At 39.8% G+C, this 20,428-nt stretch overlaps 1 protein-coding gene across 2 annotated transcripts in view; it reads right to left on the reverse strand.

Annotated features, from left to right (window-relative positions):
* Positions 1-20,428, reverse strand: part of AK5 (adenylate kinase 5) — a 241,920-nt gene that overhangs the window by 205,850 nt on the left and 15,642 nt on the right. The window lies entirely within an intron of this gene.

Here is a 20,428-nt window from a genome sequence, read left to right on the forward strand (position 1 = left end):
TCCTTTCATTCTTTTCACAAGTAATTATTAATTATTTTAATAATGCCTACAAGTGGTTAAACCAAATCACTATCATTTCATTACTTTCTTTTCTGAAAATTTTCTGATAGAGTTCTAACAATACTGGGTTATTTACAGGTGCCTACTTCAGTTCAACATAGATTAATTAATCATCTACTATAAGCCAACTGCCACACTCATTAAAGAGATGCAAAATGGACAAGACACATTCCTTATCCACAATGATATCCCAATATAAAGTGGAAACAGGCACAGAAAATGTTATTTCAACACAGTGAAAGTGTATGTATGGAAATTCCGTTGTATTGGATTAAAGTTCCAAAATGGAAGCCACACAGCAGAGGCATAGAAGAGGGCCTGAAGTTCTGGAAACTTGTGGCCCATGTGAATATTCCATGAATACATGGGATGTTTTCTTTCCCTAGAAACTTTCCAGGACTCTTATTTTACTAGAAAAAGCACTTAGGGAGAGGAAGGAATAAAGAAGTTTTATCTAAGTTTTATCTAAGTCTATGTTTTGGTAGGCAAAACTGGGTCTATGAAAAGCCCTGCTGGGGCTTCTGAATTTCCTCAGAGACAGTCCTTGTGTTTGAATGAATACTAAGCAATCAATGTAGGTAAGTGTGAAACAGAATTGTATCAGGCATGTGTCTTCTTTTGAGGTGTTAGCTTCTTTCAGCCACACAAATCAATTTGATATAATCAAATTATTCTTCCATTACCCACTCATTCACTTAGTTGAGTGCTACCAAGCATCAGAAGTGTAATAATCGCATCTTGTACCTCAAAAAGTAGCTCACAATCTGGCCTCCAGTTACAAACTGCTCTGATATAACAATGGGATGAACTCAAGGTTCATTTTAGAAGTTGATGGTCTGATAGCTATCATCACATCCAGGGTAGCAAACTAAGCCGAGAGACTACCTAATGAAGTGACCAGCAGAATATGTGAAACCGGGACTCTTTCTGGCAATCAGGAATAGTCTCGCAGGCACCTCCACCCACCCCATCCTCCTTTAACTATAACCCCACTTCTATGACGAGGATAAAGGTTTTGTGTTTTTTTCTATAAAGATGTGATACGTGGATTCAGGGTTCTAGAACATTTTTTAAAAAGATTTTATTTATTTATTTGACAGAGAGAGAGAGATAACAAGTAGGCAGAGAGGCAGGCAGAGAGAGAGGGAAGCAGGCTCCCCACTGAGCAGAAAGCCTGAAGCGAGGCTTGATCCCAGGACTCTGGGATCACAACCTGAGCCGAAAACAGAGGCTTAACCCACTGAGCCACCCAGGTGCCCCAGTTCTAGAACATCTTGAATGGGAAGTCAAAGTGTTAAAAACTTTAGTCTGTATAGTACAAATATGGCCCATCCTGGAGAGGTTTTCCATCTGGGATATGCAGAGAATCATTATTGCTAAAGATCACAGCGCTCTGGACTCAGCTCCAAAATCAGTTCTCAACGTAGTAGGCCAGGGAGCCATTATCTTTGAATGCCTTGCGCACACTGAAGTCTTTTCATCACTACTGGGTTATACACATTAGCAAGGCGGCTCCATAAGCCATAGGGGAAAATTTATTGTCAGTTTCATTCGATAGCCATAACACACACAGACACACAGACACACACACACACACACACACACACACTCAAACTCAAATGGATTTTCAGTGCTAAGTAGCAGTGCACAGAAGAGGTATTTTTTTTTTACTAAAATCAATAAAGTTATTTCCCAAAATCATTGATGTCCACTTTTAATGTTCTACTCAGTGTTTTACTTTTTATTTTTTATTATTTTTATTTTTTAAAGACTTTATTTATTTATTTACTTGACAGAGAGAGAGATCACAAGTAGACAGAGAGGCAGGCAGAGAGAGAAACGGGCTCCCGGCTGAGCAGAGAGCCCAATGCGGGGCTCCATCCAAGGACTCTGGGATCATGACCCAAGCCGAAAGCAGAGGCTTTAACCCACTGAGCCACCCAGGTGCCCCCAACTCAATGTTTTAAATGGCAAATGGGTAATTAGTAAATGGGTAATTTTCCAAGGCTCTAGAAGACATAGCTATTGTAAGACTGGGTCTTCCCAAATTGTGCTGGTGCCCTGGAGCCTGACTTTTGAGTCTCTTTGAGCCACAGGAGCAGCTGCCTTCACCTTGGCCTTTCTGCTCGAACAGGGAGCCAGAGCACTGAAGTATAATCATTCTAATGGGATATTTTTAGGTTATTAATTTAGTGCTTTGAAATGTATGAGTGATTTGGGCAGAAACAAATCTGAGCTGGAAAAACTTTCCAAATATTTCTCTCCTCTGTGTATGTGTGTGTGTGTGTGTGTGTTTCTTTCTTTTTTTCTATCTCTAACTGTGTATATATTAAAATACATACATGTATATACATACATACACACTGCCTAAAGATATTTATTAGAATATTTGGTAGTTCAAGTAAAGCATAGTTGAATGAATTTTCAGAAGGCTCATTATTAAATTTTAATAGAAAGCAAAGAATCATAGATATGGAAAGGTCCACCAGAGATTTTAAAACATTATCTATTTTATTATTCATTCATTGTTTACTCGTTCATTCGGTAAATACTGAGTATTTAATGTGCGCAAAAATAGTCTTAAAGAATTCCTGGGGCGCCTGGGTGGCTCACTCAGTTAAGCATCTAACTTCACCTTAGGTGGTGATCTCGGCGTCCTGGGATGGAGCCCTGCATCAGGCTCCTCACTCAACAGGAAGTCTGCTTCTCCCTCTGCCCTTCTCTTCACTCATGTACTCTCTCGTTCTCTCTCAAATCAATTAAAAAAAAAAAAAAGTTAAAAAAAACCTTAAAAAAAAAAAAGAACAACTAAATATTTCTAAACAAGAAAAAAATCAATGGTTGGCTCTAATAGTTCATTCTAATGCTTAACAACTGGTACTTTAAAGAAGAGTTTCCTTATATATAATCCAAAATTATTTTCTCCTTTTTTCAAGATTATATTTATTTATTTATCAGAGAGAGAGAAAGTGGGAGTGAGAGGGCCAGTGCACCAGCAGGGGGAAGGGTAGATTGAGAGGAACCAGCAGACTCCTCGTGTGGAGCCCAAAGTAGGGCTCAATTTCATGACCCTGAGATTACTACCTGAGCTGAACCCAAGAGTCAGACATTCAAACAACTGAGCCACCCAGGCATCCCCCAAATTATTTTCTTAAATATAAATACATTTACTCAGTAGAGAAGAACCAAATAGTATATTATTTATAAAATTCTAAGACATGCTTGGAGAACAGTTATGAGGAAGTGACTATGAAGACTGATTTTGAAGTAAATATAACAGAGCTTTTAAACTGGATGTGTTTCTCTTTCAAATGAACCATTTGGGAAAATAAAAATTCATTTTTATATGCTATCTACTGTTAAAAACGTCTTTTGGCTTTAACTACAGAAAGGTTTGGTTAGATGATCAATCCCAATCCTTTGGGACTAGACTCATCCTATTTTAGTGTTCAGGAAGACAACACAGTTAGGTGGAAAGAGCACTGGACATAGAAATGTGGCCTGCTTATTCTAGCTCAGGGCTTTTTGCTCCTTACTCCTGCTCTCCCATTAACTAGATTTGTGAAATCTAGCCATTCACTTAACTTCTCTGGGCTTCAGTTTTTTCCATTTATAAAATGAGATCAGTAGCTACCAAACTTTTTTGATTCAAAGGTAGTTTTTAAAAACAAATCCCAAGAAATTTTTCATGTAGCTGAAGCTGTACTTTTGCTGTCAGTTGAGTGAGAAAATGCTAATTTTGCCTGGTTTTGTTTGTCTCTGTAATGACTCAGCCACCCCCAAAGGCAGAGACCATCAGTTATTACATTCAGGAGAAAATACCCTTCAAAATTTGTGCTTCTATGAATCTATGTCCTTATGGAGGACATTATTTCAAGCATGAATGGGAAGCTATTTTCTGGCCATGACTCATGGGAAAAAAAAGAAAGAAGTGAGGACTACACCAGATTAAATGCAATAATCAAGAGGTACCAAACACAGTAGAACATTAGTCGGTACCACTTTTCCAATGTAAACATAAGCATTTTACCTTCTGTCCCATCCTCATATTAGACAAGTTCTAATGACTATGTACTCAAAGAATGCTATATAAAAAGATGTTACCCTTCTAAGTCAATATTTTTATATTTTAATAAGGAATTATCATGGGGAGTGAAATTAAACAACAAACCAGAGGTAGCTTACCCTATATTTTCGTAATACATAATACATAAGAATTTGTTGCTAATATATAGAACTAAAATAGGTTTCATAATACATAGGAATTTGTTGCTAATATATAGAACTAAATTTGATTTGGACATTGACCCTATATTCTGTGACTATGCTAATATATAGAACTAAATTTGATTTGAACATTGACCTATATTCTATGACTATGCTAGATTTATTAGTTTGAACTTATTAGTTAGGATTTTTTTTTTTAAACAATCATGTTACCCACAAGGACAGTTTTACTTCTTCCTTTCCATATGTTTATTGATGTTTCTTATCTTACTGTATTAGAACATCCAGTATAGTCTCCAATAGAAGTGGTAAGAATGGACACCTCTGTAGTTCCAAGTCTTAGGCAGAAAGCACTCAATGTCTCATCATTAAGAATGATATTAGCCATAGGTTTTCATATCAGATTAAAAGAATTCACTTTATATTGTCAATTTGCTGAGTTTTTTAATGAATTGATATTGACAGCTGTCAAATGCTTTTTTGGTCATTGTTGCCAAAGAACAAACTCTATAGGATTTCAAGCTTTTACAATTTATTAAGACTTGTGGTATGGCCTAATATATGGTTTATCTTAGTGAAAGTCCGATGTGCACTTGAAAACAATGTGTACTGTGCAGTTGTTGGATACTGTGTTCTAGATATGCTTATTATTTTTCAGGTGTTGGTCCTTAACAGATATTTTGTCTAGTTTTTATTTCAAAGATTGAGAAAGGATTGTTAAGACTTCCAACTAGGAGTATAGGTTTGTTTATTCCTTTCTTTGCTTCTGTCAATTGTTTGATTCACACATTTTGAAAATTTATTAGGTAAATACAGATTTAAAACTTTTTATGTTGTTCTGATGAACTGACATTCTTATCACTAGGAAATGTTCTTCTTGGTCTTTGGTAATACTTGTTGTCCTGAAGTCTACTTTATCTAATAACAATCAACTCCAGCTTTCTTATGTTCCATATTTGCATAGTATATCTTTTTCTGCCCTTTATTTTCAACCTGGCTATGTCATTATTTTTAGAAAGCATCTCTCATAAAAATAAAGTATGTTTGTTTCTACCCAAATAATGGAAATCCCAGCTGAATCTTTCTGAAAAAGTAGGAGTCCTTTTCAGTGTAAATAATTATCCTGTTTATTCATTTTAGAAATCCAGCATCTCTGGGGCGCCTGGGTGGCTCAGTTGGTTAGGCAACTGCTTTCAGCTCGGGTCATGATCCTGGAGTCCTGGGATCGAGTCCCATATCGGGCTCCCTGCTCCTTGGACAGTCTGCTTCTCCCTCTGACTTTCTCCCCTCTCATGCTCTCTCTCACTGTCTCTCTCTCAAATAAATAAATAAAATCTAAAAAAAACAAAAAAGAAGAAATCCAGCATCCCTGACTTTATTTTCACATAACACAAGGCACCCCTGTGCACATATTTACTCTTCACAGAATGTAATGTGCTTATCGTCAGTGAGGCTAAATTGGTAGGATCTGAGAATAGTATCTTGGGCTTCCAAAATAAATGACAGCTAGCTTAATTTGAATTTATATTTTTGGTAATTACTTAGGAGACTCAAATTATAAGTGTATCTGCATTTTCTCAAGGAACTGGCCTTTTCTATTAAAGACATTAAGGGAACTGGGCCTGGAAATTAAGAAAATACAGTAGTTTATGTTTGAGTGAATCACTGTGCAAAAAATGCAAAATGTTAACATTGGGAAAGCCTTTTGTCACTCATCCTTATCAAGCACTCCAGGGAAATGAAACCAATGCATGCTGGCATAAAAAAATGAGTTACAGTTACTGCACAACTACTGTACATAGTGCATTGTAGGGCTGTGAGAAAGACCAAAGTAGTTGCAAGACTCCCCACTTTAACACATCTGTATTTGTGCTGTGTATCTTCTTTAGGCCCCTGTAGCTCACCTTCCACCACTCTCTCCCCAAGCTGTGTCCTGGGTGATTGCTCTTCTGGAACAATTCAATGAGGTCCCTTGCCCTCCAGCTTCCAGTTGGTTCTGACTGGAGAACATCAGCAGATCAGATGAAGGGAGGAGGGGAAAGTCTGGATATTTATTCCCTTGGCTCTCATCCTGTGGGGCTCATCAGAGGCTGGCTACCTCTCCTCAACGAAGGTCAAGGCTCCGATGAGGAGGCTTTATTCGTATGTCTGTTTCTTTGTCTGGATTCAAACTACTGCTCCTCCTTTTTGGAATCTACAGGCCTAGGGAGGGTAACAGATCCCACTTTTACTAACATCATGATATTGAACTATCCTTTGCACTTTCTTCAGGTCCTACGCACACCTGTTCAGTAGTTCCTGTACCAAGCACTCTTCCGTGTAGCCTATCTGAGCACGATACCTCTTTCTTGCTGGAAGCTGACCAACACAGCAAGCTGATGAGCCAACAGTTAACAATTTAAGGGACTATATAATAAGTGCCATATAAATCTTAAAGACAGTTACTGATTTTGCTGAATAAGCTGAGAGTAAAGAGAAATCTCCGAGGCTTGGAGAGCCTCAGGGAAATTGTGCAGAAGGGGGTAAGATTTGACAAGCAGTGAAAAATGACTATCAAGGAGAAACAAATAACAAGGGAGCAAGGGTGAAATGTATTCAAGGGATGGTGGGAACACAAACCAAATCTGGCTCAGGTGAGATTGTACAGGGAATCTGCACGGGGACACGAGAGCCTTGTGACATTAATATTGAGAAAACCTCTTATGTGAAACTGCTCCCATTCTGAGGAATTTCTCTCTCACTCAAGAAAGTAAGGGTGAAGACGAGTGAAGATGACGTTATTGGAGTAACTGCATGGGTTCCAATATTAGTACTGTGATATTGTTGGCAACAGCCCCCTTGCTCCATACAGATGCAGCACACTATGGCTGAGAACCTTTGTTGTGTGCAGTTAAATACCAAGTTGAAGTGTGCACTTTAGTTTGCTTAAGAATCAGTTTTGATAGAGGTATTTAACTTCTTAACTTGAGCATCCTTGGGTTCAATGTACAGGATATTTTAATTCAGTAATTCTGGGAAGGGACCAGAACAATCTGCATTTTTAAACAAGGCATGTACCTGATCCTGATACAAACCCTCGGGAGAAAAAAGTAATTGGCCTTAAAAACTTTCAACCTAAAGAATGAATTAATGGCAGTGGTCTTTTGGACAAATTAATCTGGCCACAGGATACAAGACAGACTGGTTGTGGAGGCACTAAGGACAAGGAAGCTTGGAAGAGTGAGGTCTCTAGAAGTGCAAGCAGGTGGACGGGAGGACCCGGCATGAAAAGGCTAGGAAGAGAGGAAATGAAAAGAGACAGATATGAACAAAGTGAAGAATGAGCCAGTCTTTCTTTACCAAGTGTCATGGTATGGTGGTTTAAAATATGTCAAGTTTTTTTTTTTTTTTTTTTAATGACACTTTCCCTGTTTAAAAAAAAAAAAAAATCCGTGGATTCTTATGCCCCTCTCCTCTTTTCTGTTTTGCACAGAAGGGATGTATGGCTTTTGAAGCTGAGTTAGAAAAGGCAATCAGGCTTCCTTCTGGCTCTCTTGCGTTAACGTGCTTTTGGAGCCCTGAGCTGCTGTGAGGTCCAGCCGACCTGGGACCTCCACATGGTGAGAAAGAAAGAGAGGCCTGAGGAACTCAGCTGTTCCAGCCCCAGCTGTCTGAGTCTTCCCAAAACAACCATCAGACGTCTGAATAAAGAAGCCTAACTCTGACCACTATTTAAACACCATGTCATGAGAGATCTTGAGTGGTTCTTGATTTCCTGATCCACAGAAACATATGAAATTTAAGTATTGTCATTTTAAGCCAATAAATAAATTTTGGATGATGTCTTATGTAGTAACAGTACCTAATTTACAAGGCGAAGTCAAAGAGGACTTTGAATATTATCTTCCTAAGAAACCCGGAAATTGTCATTTCTCTTTATACAATGCAGTTATAAAAACCTCAGCAGCCTTTTAACCTTGATTGGTCTTATAGTCACAGCCCATCAAAATAAAAATAAACAAAAAATAATCATCTAATAATATATTCTCAATTTCAAAACCTAATTATTAAATAATCAGAAGCAAACTTCTAGGTCATTAGTTCCAGGGGAAAACGACCACATTTCCTTTAATATTTTGCACAAAAGTGCTAATGCTTAGAAAAAATTTGTGTGATTAAAATTAAATCACTCCCCCTTAGGAGCAAATCAAATTTGTCCCCCTTAGGAGCAGCAAATCAAATTATGTCTGTCAAATCAATTCACTATGCAAGGAGGATGATAGCCCTGTGAGGACGGCTTTCCTTTTATCTCTAAGTGTTTGGTTTGTTGGTTTGTTTGTTTTTACTCTATTTATCTAGTTGAGAATGTTTCATAAATCCAATTTCACTCATTCAAATTCAGAATTTAACTCTATTTTTAGGTTCCTTTTAGATGGCAAAGTTGAGGCTAAATTATAAATCCTAGAGGAAATCACAACTAGAAAAAAAATTTTTTTCCACGTAGTTATATACACCTCCTCCAGCCGGTTTCACCCTCTCTGATCCCACAGTGCATGACAGGCGGAATTCATAAGGGTCGTGTGCACTCATGGGCTCAACCCTCGGAAGCACAAATCCCTCACTCAAGAAGCCTGGAAGAATGCACATGAGTAAGTGTGGCAGGATCACAGGAATCATCTTGGGTCCACTGTTTTTTTTTTTAAACAAAGTCTCCCAAGTGCTGGGGAAAGCTAAGGTGTCTTGGCTTGCAGGGGCTGTCAAGTCCTCTCTCCATAACCTTCCCTGCTTTACCACTCCTCTACAATCAAGTAAGAATGCTTAGTGCCTGCTCTTACTAAGTATCAGGACCTCAACTCAAAACCACAAATCACACAACCCAGAAAACAAACTATGGCGAACTGCTGTTTAAACAGGTCTGAATTTGTGTTACATAATTATTGAAGTTGCTCCCCAGATGGTCTCTCGAGTGTCACAAATCAAGTCATATTTCATCCCCTTGGCCATGATTCTTTTCACAGGCTGTGGGCCCTCCAGAAGGATGCCTCAAGATGATGAACTATGTCAGACAGTTGCCTCACCTACAGAATAGGGTGTATGTAGCTTTGTGATGTATTTTTGTGTGTGTGCGATAAACCAATAATTAAAATCAGACACAGTTAAGACAAGGGAAGGACAAGGGACACTGTAGGGCACGGACTCCAGTGCCTTGTAAGGCCAGATTGGTGCTGGAACAGTGAGATACCAGCTGGGGTGGGAGTGGGGGATGGCTGTGAACAAGACATCACCTACCCTGTCTAATGACATCAGCATAAACTGGGAGCCCCTACTTTGCTACCATTGCAAGACAAGGTAGAAATCTGCTTTTTAATGTGAAATCTCTTAATTTTAGAATTTAGCACACATTTTAAAAATTGCCTGATGCCCACATTCAGCCTGTATTTGTGACCTCAAGTTTCCAGAAATCTAGTGGTCTAGAACATCTGTATCTCCTCCTTGGGAATCCCAGCTCTGTCTGCCTGCTAGGCGAATTACTTGACTTATCAGAGCTTCAGTGTCCTTAACTGTAACGTGGAATAACAACAGGTAAGGTTGCGGAGTAAAGTGATAACACAATACGAATCAATTATAAAATGTGTATATACAAATGCAAGTTTCTAGAAATAATATACTTGCTTACACCAGAAACAAAATAAGAAATATAGGAACAATGGAAAAATCAGGCTAGATGAACACCAAATGGAATCAATAAATAAAATAGAAAGTAAATGTCTAGGTCTTTGGGACATCTGGGTCACAGAAGCAATATATACATATTACACTTGGAAGAAATCAACCAGCATTATCATCAAAGGAATTCTGTACAGGTCCCCAACAAAGCAGCCAGAGGCACCAAAACACTACTCACATGAAAATCCCATGGATATGGATGCACAAGGCTAACTAGGAAAGGAAAGGAGGCATCTCTGTGGGACCACTCCCAAGAAAGGAGAAACCAGCAAGAAAAATGGGTGAAATCAAAAGAGGGTACACAGAATGGGGGTGGGGAGGGAACATTGGTTTTGCTGAAATATGGAATGCCAAGATGCGAGATCACCACTATTAAATCAGTGGGCTTCCAAGTGCTTCTGCCTCACAGTGTAGAATGTCCTTGGACTCTAGCTGACAGATTACTGAAGTGGTTCTAGCCATTTTTAGCACAAGAAAAATTTCTTTCAACAGAGTTTTGTGAGGAACCTCAGAACATAAAATAAAAGCAGAGTGGTTACAGGCTGCTTTAACACCTACAGGGGGCCTCTGAGAGCTGCATCAATCAATGTGATAGTTTCCCTAGAAGGAACCAGACGATCCTTTCTCCTTCAAAGCTCTGACAAACAAGATGGGAGAGTCCGTGAGGGCTCTTCCACTGTACAAATCTATGGAGAACTTATCCTCAATATGTCTAATCATAATAACCACATCTTTTTGTTAAGTGGTCACTATTAGCCACACATTGTGCTAAGAACTATAGGTACGCGATCGTATTTAATCTTTACAATAACCCTGTGTGTTCTTATCGTCTTCATTATCCAAAGAAAAATATTGAGGCCTCAAGAGAGTTGGTAAATCAGTCAAAAGCACACAGTAAACGAGAATCAGAACCCACTGTATCCCATTGACATTATAATCAACTCCACTGATATCAGCGAGGGTCTGAGAGATTGAACTCAAGATCACTTTTGAAGCAGTTATCTGAGTCCTTCCTTTTCTGGATATTCATGACACTAGTACCTGTTTTCCACTTCAGAACAAAAATACACTTACAAGAACCCAGTGTAGTAAAGAAATATATTAAGGTAGCAGGGCAGGTTGGCCGGCGGGGGGGGGGGGTGACCATGAGAGTGGGAATGGTGGGAAAATAAGAAGAATGGAAGGAAGTTTATAGCATGACTGAGATAGCTCTGCCCTGAGGACAGAACAAGCGCCTACCGAGGGGAAAGACAGACAGACACACTCACCAACACAAAAATTCCACAAAGATCAATTGAGAATTGGTTAGGAAAGAAGGGGCTTATTTATAACAGCAGCAAACCAGGAACAGAACCAACAAAACGCGTACAAGTCTTTTTTACGGAATACTATAAAACTTAACTTACTGAAGAACATAAACCAAGACCTGAGTAAATGAAATGACAGGGCAGTGTTCATGGATGGGAAGAAGTCAGTTCTCTGAAAATTAACCTATATATAATATGATCTATATTGAAATTAAAATAAAATCTCAACAGTTTTTTTTTTTTTTAGGTTTCTGACAAACTGATTCTAAAGTTCATAAAGAAGGGTACATTTATAGGCCAAGCCAACTGAAAAGAAAAAGAAGGGGAAGAGACTGTCTTTCAGGCATTAGGATATAACAAGAGTTCTTCAGACGAAACCATGATAATTGATGTCAAAAAATATAAAGAGACAATAAAATTCTATCTCTACCTCACACTATGCATAATAATGCAGATAGAAGAAATACCTAAACCTTCAAAGCAAAATTAAAAATAAATATAAAAATATGGAATATTTTTATGACACTGCAGGGAACGTTTTCTTAAGGTCTAAGTGTAAAAGTCAAGAAAATGCTGATAAATTTACCATATTAGAATTTAAAACTTCTGTAGGGCAAAAGATAGGACATGATTCTGTATGTTTCTCTGTCATTATTTGGAAAAATATAAATAGAAAAAATATAATCAAAATACACAGCAAAAGATTAGTATCTAGAATGTCCAAATCAATAATAAAAACTCAACAATCCATCAGAAAAAAGGTGCCAAGGTTATATTTTGGCAATTCTCAAAAAAGGAGATACAACTAGCCAACAAACACATTTAAAAAACATTTCAGTTCATTAGGGATTAACAGAACGCAAAATAAAATAGCAATACCAAAGCATGGACATTTTTAATCCATCAGATAACCTAAAATAAAAAGAATTGAAATTAAGTATTGGTGAGATGTGGACAAGTGGGGAAAAAAGGGATCATAAATTTAAGGGAACACTTTTTAATATTATATTTTTAAAAATCTAAAATATAGATTTAATATTACACATACACACATACACACACGCATTCCTTCTACTTTAGAAAATCCATTTCTAGGGGCACCTGGGTGGCTCAGTGGGTTAAGCCTCTGCCTTCGGCTCAGGTCATGATCTCAGGGTCCTGAGATCAAGCCTGGCATTGGGCTCTCTGCTCAGCGGGGAGCCTGCTTCCCTCTCTCTCTGCCTGCCTCTCTGCCTACTTATGATCTCTCTCTTTCTCTCTGTGTCAAATAAATAAACAAAATCTTAAAAAAAAAAAAAAGAAAGAAAGAAAAGAAAATTCATTTTTAGGGACGCCTGGGTTGCTCAGTCTGTTAAACATCTGCCTTCAGCTCAGGTCAAATCCCAGGGTCCTGGCGTCCAGTCCTGCATAAGGCTCCTGTTCAGTGGGGAGCCAATTTTTCCCTCAATCTTCCACTCTTCCTGCTTATTCATTCTCTCTCTCTCTCTCTGTCAAATAAATAAATAAAAATCTTTAAAAAAAAAAAAAAGAAAAGAAAATCCATTTCTAGAAATATCTAGAAATTCTTGACATATGGGAAGGGAAATGTGTTCAAGGATGTTGGTCATAGCATTGTTGGCAACCACAGAAATTTTAAGGCAACTTGATCGCCTGCGAATATGATACATTTACAGAAAGTAAGATTATGAAGCAGCTAAAAGAATGAGTTAAAAGAATGAGTTAAGTCTATTTGTATCAACACAAAGAGAGCTCAAAAACAGAACGCACAGTGAAAAAAACAGCTTAAGGGTTGATATAAATAGCACTGAGGAAATAGCAGGAGCGGGTCATTGTGAGAAACAGGGAGTAGCCCAGCATGCAGAACGCAGAGGTAGAAACATAAAATTGGAAAATTAGCTGGAGCTAGATAGTTGAATATATTGTTAACTACTTTCAGATTTAAAAAGAAAATAGATTTAGCGTAGGCTTTCCTTCATTTTCAATAATAGCACCTTTGAATTCTTAATGGTTTCAGCTTTACTGTTTGTAATAAATCCTCAGTAAAGAAATCTACTACGGAGGTTCATCCTGTCATCCTATGAACTATGAAATTATACAATCTTCAAAAAAAACACTTTGCTTAGGTTTTCACCTTGGACTCTGTACTATCTAGCAAATTCTTGGCTATGCTGTACGTTTGGTTGGTGGTAAAAAGATCTTAGACTTCCTATTTTCACTTATCTTGATTCCTCTCCCCTCACTAATCTGTTATTTCTTTTCAACAGTCAGGTGGAAGGTGAGAAGAAATTTTTTAGATAGTAAGGACCTATGACCAAATGCAAAGAGGAGACCAGGGCTGAAGTCTGGTGGTAAGTAGCCTCTCCATCTCCCCTTCACCTACAATGGCAGGCCAAGGGCGGGGAGAGCTCAGTTGTTAGGCTGAGAAGTAAGGGTGGGAAAGAATGCATGCTGCTTGTGGTGGAAACTACTAGTTGTCTCTCAAAACCGGTTTTCCCTTCTTCCATAATAACAGTTCTGTAGCTAGGTCCATGCCTGAACACATGACTCCATTGTCCAATGGTTCTTGAAGTTAGGATGTAGTCCTGTGACTTCAGGTCTCTTCAATGGCCTGTGAAGACTAACATGCAACCCCCTGGGTCTGGGGCTTAAGAGGTGAGCATGTGCCTTCTGGACTTTGTCCCCTGGCAACCAGCTGGAAGCTGGCCACAGGGCATTACTGACGTCGCTTTCACTGTGCTAATAAATGTCAAACATGTCCCAGGGTTCTCCGAGTGAACTCTTAAGACCCTTGGAGATTGCTGAGACCCTTTCTGGGAGGCTGCAAGTCATAGCTATTTTTATACTAACAAATTCCATGCCTTTTTCACCTTCATTCTCTCACAAATGCACAATGGAGTTTTCCAGGGGCTACATGAAGTGTGCTATCACAGAAGTCAGAATGCAAAAGCAGACGTAAGGATCCAGCTGTCTTATATTAAATTAGAAATTAAAGGGATTTGCAGAATGTAATGTTTCTCTTATCACTTTCTTTGTTTTGTATTGTTTTGGAAAATATGGTTATTTCTCATAAAAATTTGTTAGTTGTGTTAACCTGCATGGATTCACTGTTATTTTAAAATGACGGAATAAATATTTTTAAATTTCTGCCTTAATTTCTCATATGAAAAATATCAATAGATGTAGCCCCTGTAATGAAAGCTTTCTGAGATCTTTAATAATATTTAAAAGTGTTAAAGGGTCTTGTGACCAAAAAGTTTGAGAAGCACTGCCCAAAAAGTTTGAGAACCACCGCATCTCCGAATGACTGTATAGGTTGAAGGTTCTCTGCCCTCATTCACGGCATAGCTGTTACATACAAGAGAAATAAGTTTCTGTGTTATGTCACTGTGTCATTGTGTCTTTTTATTATAGCATCCTGGATTTACTCTAAATAATACAAAGACTAGTCATGTAAGTGTTTGATATAGTATTTGATCAATGCCACATGGCATTAATTCGCTTGGGCTGTAAGAGCAAGAAATTTTAGGCTGGAAGACTAATGACACTTGATATGCCATTGCAAATATTCGGTAGAACTCTTACTTGTGATAACTTGTAAGGCAGACCACGTTCCTATGGAGCCCACGGCTAGAGAAGTAATGACCAGAAAGGGCTAGAATTATCATATGTGTTGACTGTTCTCTATTTTATTTAGCAACACAGAATAAGAGATAGATAAACCTGAGAGAGAATTGACCAATTTGCAAACAGATAAAGAGAAAAGAAAGTGTCCAGGAACTTAAGACTTACAAATTTGAAAAAAATCAACTGCTTCTTTACCCCCAAAGAGCAGAAGACAAGGCTCTTATTGCTCAAAGGACTCCTGTTAACACTCTCCCAGCTTTCCAAAAAAAGGAATCCAGCCCCGAGGCAAAACCCGGATGAAGGATGCTGCCTGTTGTTTTATATGGCCTCAAAGTAACTACCACCAAAATGAGAAAACAAAAAGCCAACATGGCTTAATATCTAAATCTAGAAAAGAACTTTAGGTATAGTTATCGATGCATAGAACTAACTAGAAGCAAAAAGAGCAGATACTTACCAAATTTTTGAGGAAATGGGTTTGTTTGTTTTTTTTTTTTAAAGATTTTTATTTATTTATTTGACAGAGAGAGAGGCAAGGAGAGAGAGAACACAAGCAGGGAGAACGGGAGAGGGAGAAACAGGCTTCCCACTGAGCAGGGAGCCAGATGTGGGACTGATCCCAGGACCTTGGGGTCATGACCTGAGCTGAAGGCAGATGCTTAATGATTGAGCCACCTAAACACCCCTGAGGAAGTGGTTTTACCAAAGAAATCATAAGCATAATCAGAAGAAGCTTGTTTTTGTTTTTTGTTTTTCAAATTAACAATAGATCCCAAAGAAGGCATCATCTCCAACACAATACTTTGATGTGGCCATGTAGGATAATGGACAAGAAGAACTTTTCAGAAGGCCAAGGGCTTCAGAAGACAAGGAGTTGAAATCACTCTACTGCTAGGGAAAAGATTTGTTACTTGCTATGATTTGGTGATGACAACATGTATCTCTAGAATTTCCTTTTCTGAACAGGAGCTTTATTTTACTTCTCCTGGTCTTATTCCACCAATATTTATTGGTGGCAGGAGGGAAGACAATGCCATGTTCAGTTTGTAGGTGGCTGAAGAGTCTAATCTGGACTTACCGGAGAGAACTGTACTTCAAGTAAAGATTTTTTTTTTTAATTTTTTAAGACTTTATTTATTTGAGAGAGAGGGAAATAAAGAGAGAGAGCATGAGTGCACAAACAGGGCCAGGGGTAGAGGGAAAAGGAGACTTCTGCTGAGCAGGGAGCCTGCAGCAGGGCTGTATCCCAGGACCCTGGGATCATGACCTGAGCCTAAGGCAGACACTTAACTGACTGAGGCGCCCAGGCTCTCCTCAAGTAGAAATTCTTGACTTTTGATCTAGATGATGGGACTCTGGGTGCTCTCGTTGAGGAGTGAGTGAGTACATTCTACGTTGGGAGGAAGGGAACGTGCCAAAATGTGGATGGCCAAAGGGGTAAACCGGAAGAAGTTGCCAGTTAGTTCTCCGATCCTTCCGTAATTACAGAACCGTAGGCAGGCATCTGGCTACCCAGCTGGATTATTCTTCCCAGCCTGCCTCACAATCATAATAAAACTAAACTCTCAACATTGCTATGTGAGAAGAAATGATAGTCACCACTATCCACATCCGGGACTTCAGACCTTCAGATGTTTATGTTCTCTTCCCCTTACGTGCCTGCTGGAAACCATATGTGGTGACAGCCCTGCTTCGACCCTACAGGTGATGAAAGCATTCCAGGAAATGGCAGAACAACAATGTGGAAGGAAACATACTCGCCAAATGACCTCAAGGAGAAAATCTGTCTGGTCAGTCCGGACTTCACATTGATACTATATTCCCTAACAGAAAATAGACACTCCCTTGTCCGATAAGACACCTAAGTGTGAAGTAAGACCATCACCAGTATGTGGTCAATATCAGAAATCCATCTCCTCTCAGGCCCTGGACCTGTGAAGAAGTCTCGGGGGAGATTTCCGCATGTGTGTATATACGGGTCCAGAGACACATACAAAAAGCTAGAAAGACCCTGAGGAGTTGTGGTCTCATGAAAATACATATTTAGCTGTTGTCCCTGATTCCTGGCATGGAGCTTCTAAAACCTTCAGAATTTCCTGAATAACAAGACTGTCTTCTCTTGTCCCTAATGAACACCTTCTGACCACACCTTAGTCAAGGCTGTTGAAGTGACTCTGGCAGGGTCCAAAATAGTATCCGGATGGGAGTTTGCTGGCAGAGAGACCAAACATAAGACGAGTGTAAGGGCCTATTTAGCCAGAGCGGCCCTACCTTGGTTGAACAGCCATTTTGTTGTTTATGCAATAAAACTTAAATCCCGGCCCCGCCTCCCCCCAGGGGAACTTATTTAAAAGCAAGTCTGGGAAACCAATCCCAGGTAACAAAGTCCAAATACAAGGGTGGGTCAGGCCAGGTGGAAGCATTCAATCAGTGGGGGTGCATACTGTCTCCTAGCTACCAAGGAGTGTGGTCCCTGCCTTTTGGGAGCCAATTCTCACCAACGTGATAGGCTAGTGCAAATGTCTACTATGGGGTGAATTGTAGTTCAATTGGCCACCCGTGTGTGACCTAGCATGACAGTGCAGCTTTCTCTGTGTGTTGCAATCTCATTGGCCACCTGTGCGTGGCCAGGCTCAACCACACGGCCTTTGCTCTATAAAAGTTAGTCTGTGAGGCAGGGAGGGGTCGCCCTCTCTGTAAGGGGCGGCCCTGACTGGTCTGTTTGATGGTTGGTTTGATTCTTGATGCTTGGTGCGAAATAAAGCTTTGCTTGACCTTCGCTTTGTATCAGTCTCGCTCCTTTGACCATGGACCCATTATTGGGAGACCCAAGATTGGTGACCCAACAGTGAGAAGGTGGGAACTTCCAGCCACACTCCCTGGTCTCCAGGAAGAAGAGAGAGCTTGGGTTAGAAAAATTCAGCAATGAAGCTGCTGGGTTGATAGAAATGTTGAGGTACTGGGAGGGTGCTGCACCCAGAGAGAACATGGAAGTTCTGCATGCCCAACCCCACACCATGCCCTGCACATCACTTCCATTTGGCTGCTTCTGAGTTGTACCTCGTCATAATCCCCTCAATGTAAGTAAAGCATTTTCTTGAGTTCTGTGAGTCATTCTAGCAAATTATCAAAACTGATGAGAGCATTGTGGGAACCCCAGAATCTATAGGTGATGGGACAGAAATACAAGTGTCCCCGGAACTTGTCAGTGACCTCTGAAGTGGAGACAGTCTTGTGGGATTGAGCCCTTCACTGGAAGGGTCCAGACTAACTCAGATAGTTAGTGTCAAAGTTGAATGCAATGATCAGATGTCTTGTTTGTGCTGAGGACTGGAGAACTGGGAGGGAAAACCCTCACACATTTGGGGTCAGACATGGTACCAGAAAAACAGACAGCACAAGGGCTTGAGCCTACATAGGGTACAGAGTAATCAGGGCTGACCCCAACATTTTGCTTTGCATAAACACTTCAGCTTTGCCTCTGCAACCTCTGAACTCTGGCAGGTCAGCAGTGGTGGCACAACTCAGCACAACTATTCTACTTACAGTGGCCAAGAACCTCTATATAGGGTGTTCCAAGGCCAGCTGGAGAAAGATGCGAGACTGGACTTTTTCAGCCTCGAACGAAAGGCTGGAAAAGTCCAGTCTCGGAGCTGGATGTATTACGGAGATACCAGACCATCTTACAGAACTTGCTGACAGATGTCCCCAACAAGTATCATGACCCCTGGCCCATCACCCGTGTCTAGGCTTTGGAAGAGAAGGTGGAGATCAGTCAGGTGTCCAGAGACGTGCCAGAGAGCTACGCGTTTCCTGCCCTTTTCCCCACTACCTGCCTCACTGTAATCCACATGAGGAAGAATTTCAGGAGTCAGAGACATCACTTCGGATTTCTGAGGCTGAAATCCAAGAAGGTCCAAGAAGACATGTGTTAAACTGAGAGGAAAACTGAAGTTTTTATTTTATATTGGACTTTTTTTTTTAATTTTTAAGATGTTATTTATCCACTACAGAGAAAGAGTGAGAGAGAGCATGAGAGGGGAGAAGGTCAGAGGGAGAAGCAGTCTCCCTGTGGAGCTGTAAGCCCAATGCGGGACTCGATCCTGGGACTCTGGGATCATGACCTGAGCCAAAGGCAGTGGCTTAACCAACTGAGCCACCCAGGTGCCCTGGACATTTTCTTTTTTTTTAAGTGAAAAAAATTTCCCCAGCTTTACTGAGATGTAATTATGGACTGGGTTTTTTTAATACCGGAAAGTAAGACTATCTGTTAATATTTGAAAGATTCACTTTTTTTTTTTTTTTTTTTTGGAGGGGAGGGGCAGAGAGGCAGAAGGAGAGGGAGCGGGAAAGAATCTCAAACGGACGCCCCACTGAGCATGGTGACTGACACAGGGCTCAAACCCATGACTCTGAGATCATGACCTGAGCTGAAATCAAGAGTGGGACCTTAACCGACTGAACCACAAAGCCACCCCTGTCTGTCTGTTTAATATTTTTAAGTGACCAGGAAAGCTATGAGATCTACCTGAGTTATTATTCAGGGGAGAAGAGAGAGACTCACAGAAAGTTTGAAAGAGAATAGAGAAAAAGCCCAAGAAGCTCATGCTGCTTGTGCCCGCCAAATGCCTATCATTCCAAGGGCGGACTGGGTTTGAGTGGGAATGCCTGCCTCGGCTCTCGGGGCTCCACCAATAGCCAAGAATCAGGTGGAACGGCTGCCATAGCACCCATTTTCAACAGCAACATCAGGTAACGCAACAGCAACAAAAATGGATTTTTCTGGTTTTTCTCTCGTCAAGGCAGAACAATTAAATCCAAGTCCTCAAACTAGGAAAGCACGGGAGGTTCTAGACTACTGTGGGAGAGGGAAACCTGAGGAGGGAGAAAGACATTCCCCAAACAGTTCACCCTAATATTCAGAGAGGCTTTGTGAAGCTGACTTCACAAATAAGAAAAAGATAAATAAGTCCGTAGAAAAATAGGCAAAGCAAATCAGGTAATACTCATAAGAAATACAAATTATCAATAAAGTATCTGAGAGCATCCTTAGTAGTAATTCAAGAAATGTACATTTAAAAGATGAAATACTGTTTCTTACTTATCAGGCTGGCAACATCTTAAATATGAATTCTATCCAGTTGGAAAGGTTCTGGAGAAATACACTTCATTCAATATTGATTGGACTATAACTTGGAAAAGTCTTTTTTGGAGGACAATCTGGAAATAGCTATGAAAATCAAAAATTCATTTGTCTATGAGCACGCACATATGCACACACATGGCTGTGTGTGTGTTGAATGCACAGAAAATGGCCTAGAAGGATCTATACCCAGCTTAACAGTGTTTGTTTTTCTTAGGAGAGGAGGGCAGTGGAAAGGAATAATGGTATTAGTAAACTTTCACTTTTTACACCGGACTTAAAATTTTTATGACCACAATGTTATTTTTGTAATTAAAATTTTACATGAAGAATCAGTCACCCTGCTTTTCAAAGATTAAGT

Source organism: Mustela erminea, chromosome 10 (genome assembly GCF_009829155.1).
Source record: "Mustela erminea isolate mMusErm1 chromosome 10, mMusErm1.Pri, whole genome shotgun sequence".
NCBI classification, from domain to species: Eukaryota; Metazoa; Chordata; class Mammalia; order Carnivora; family Mustelidae; genus Mustela; species Mustela erminea.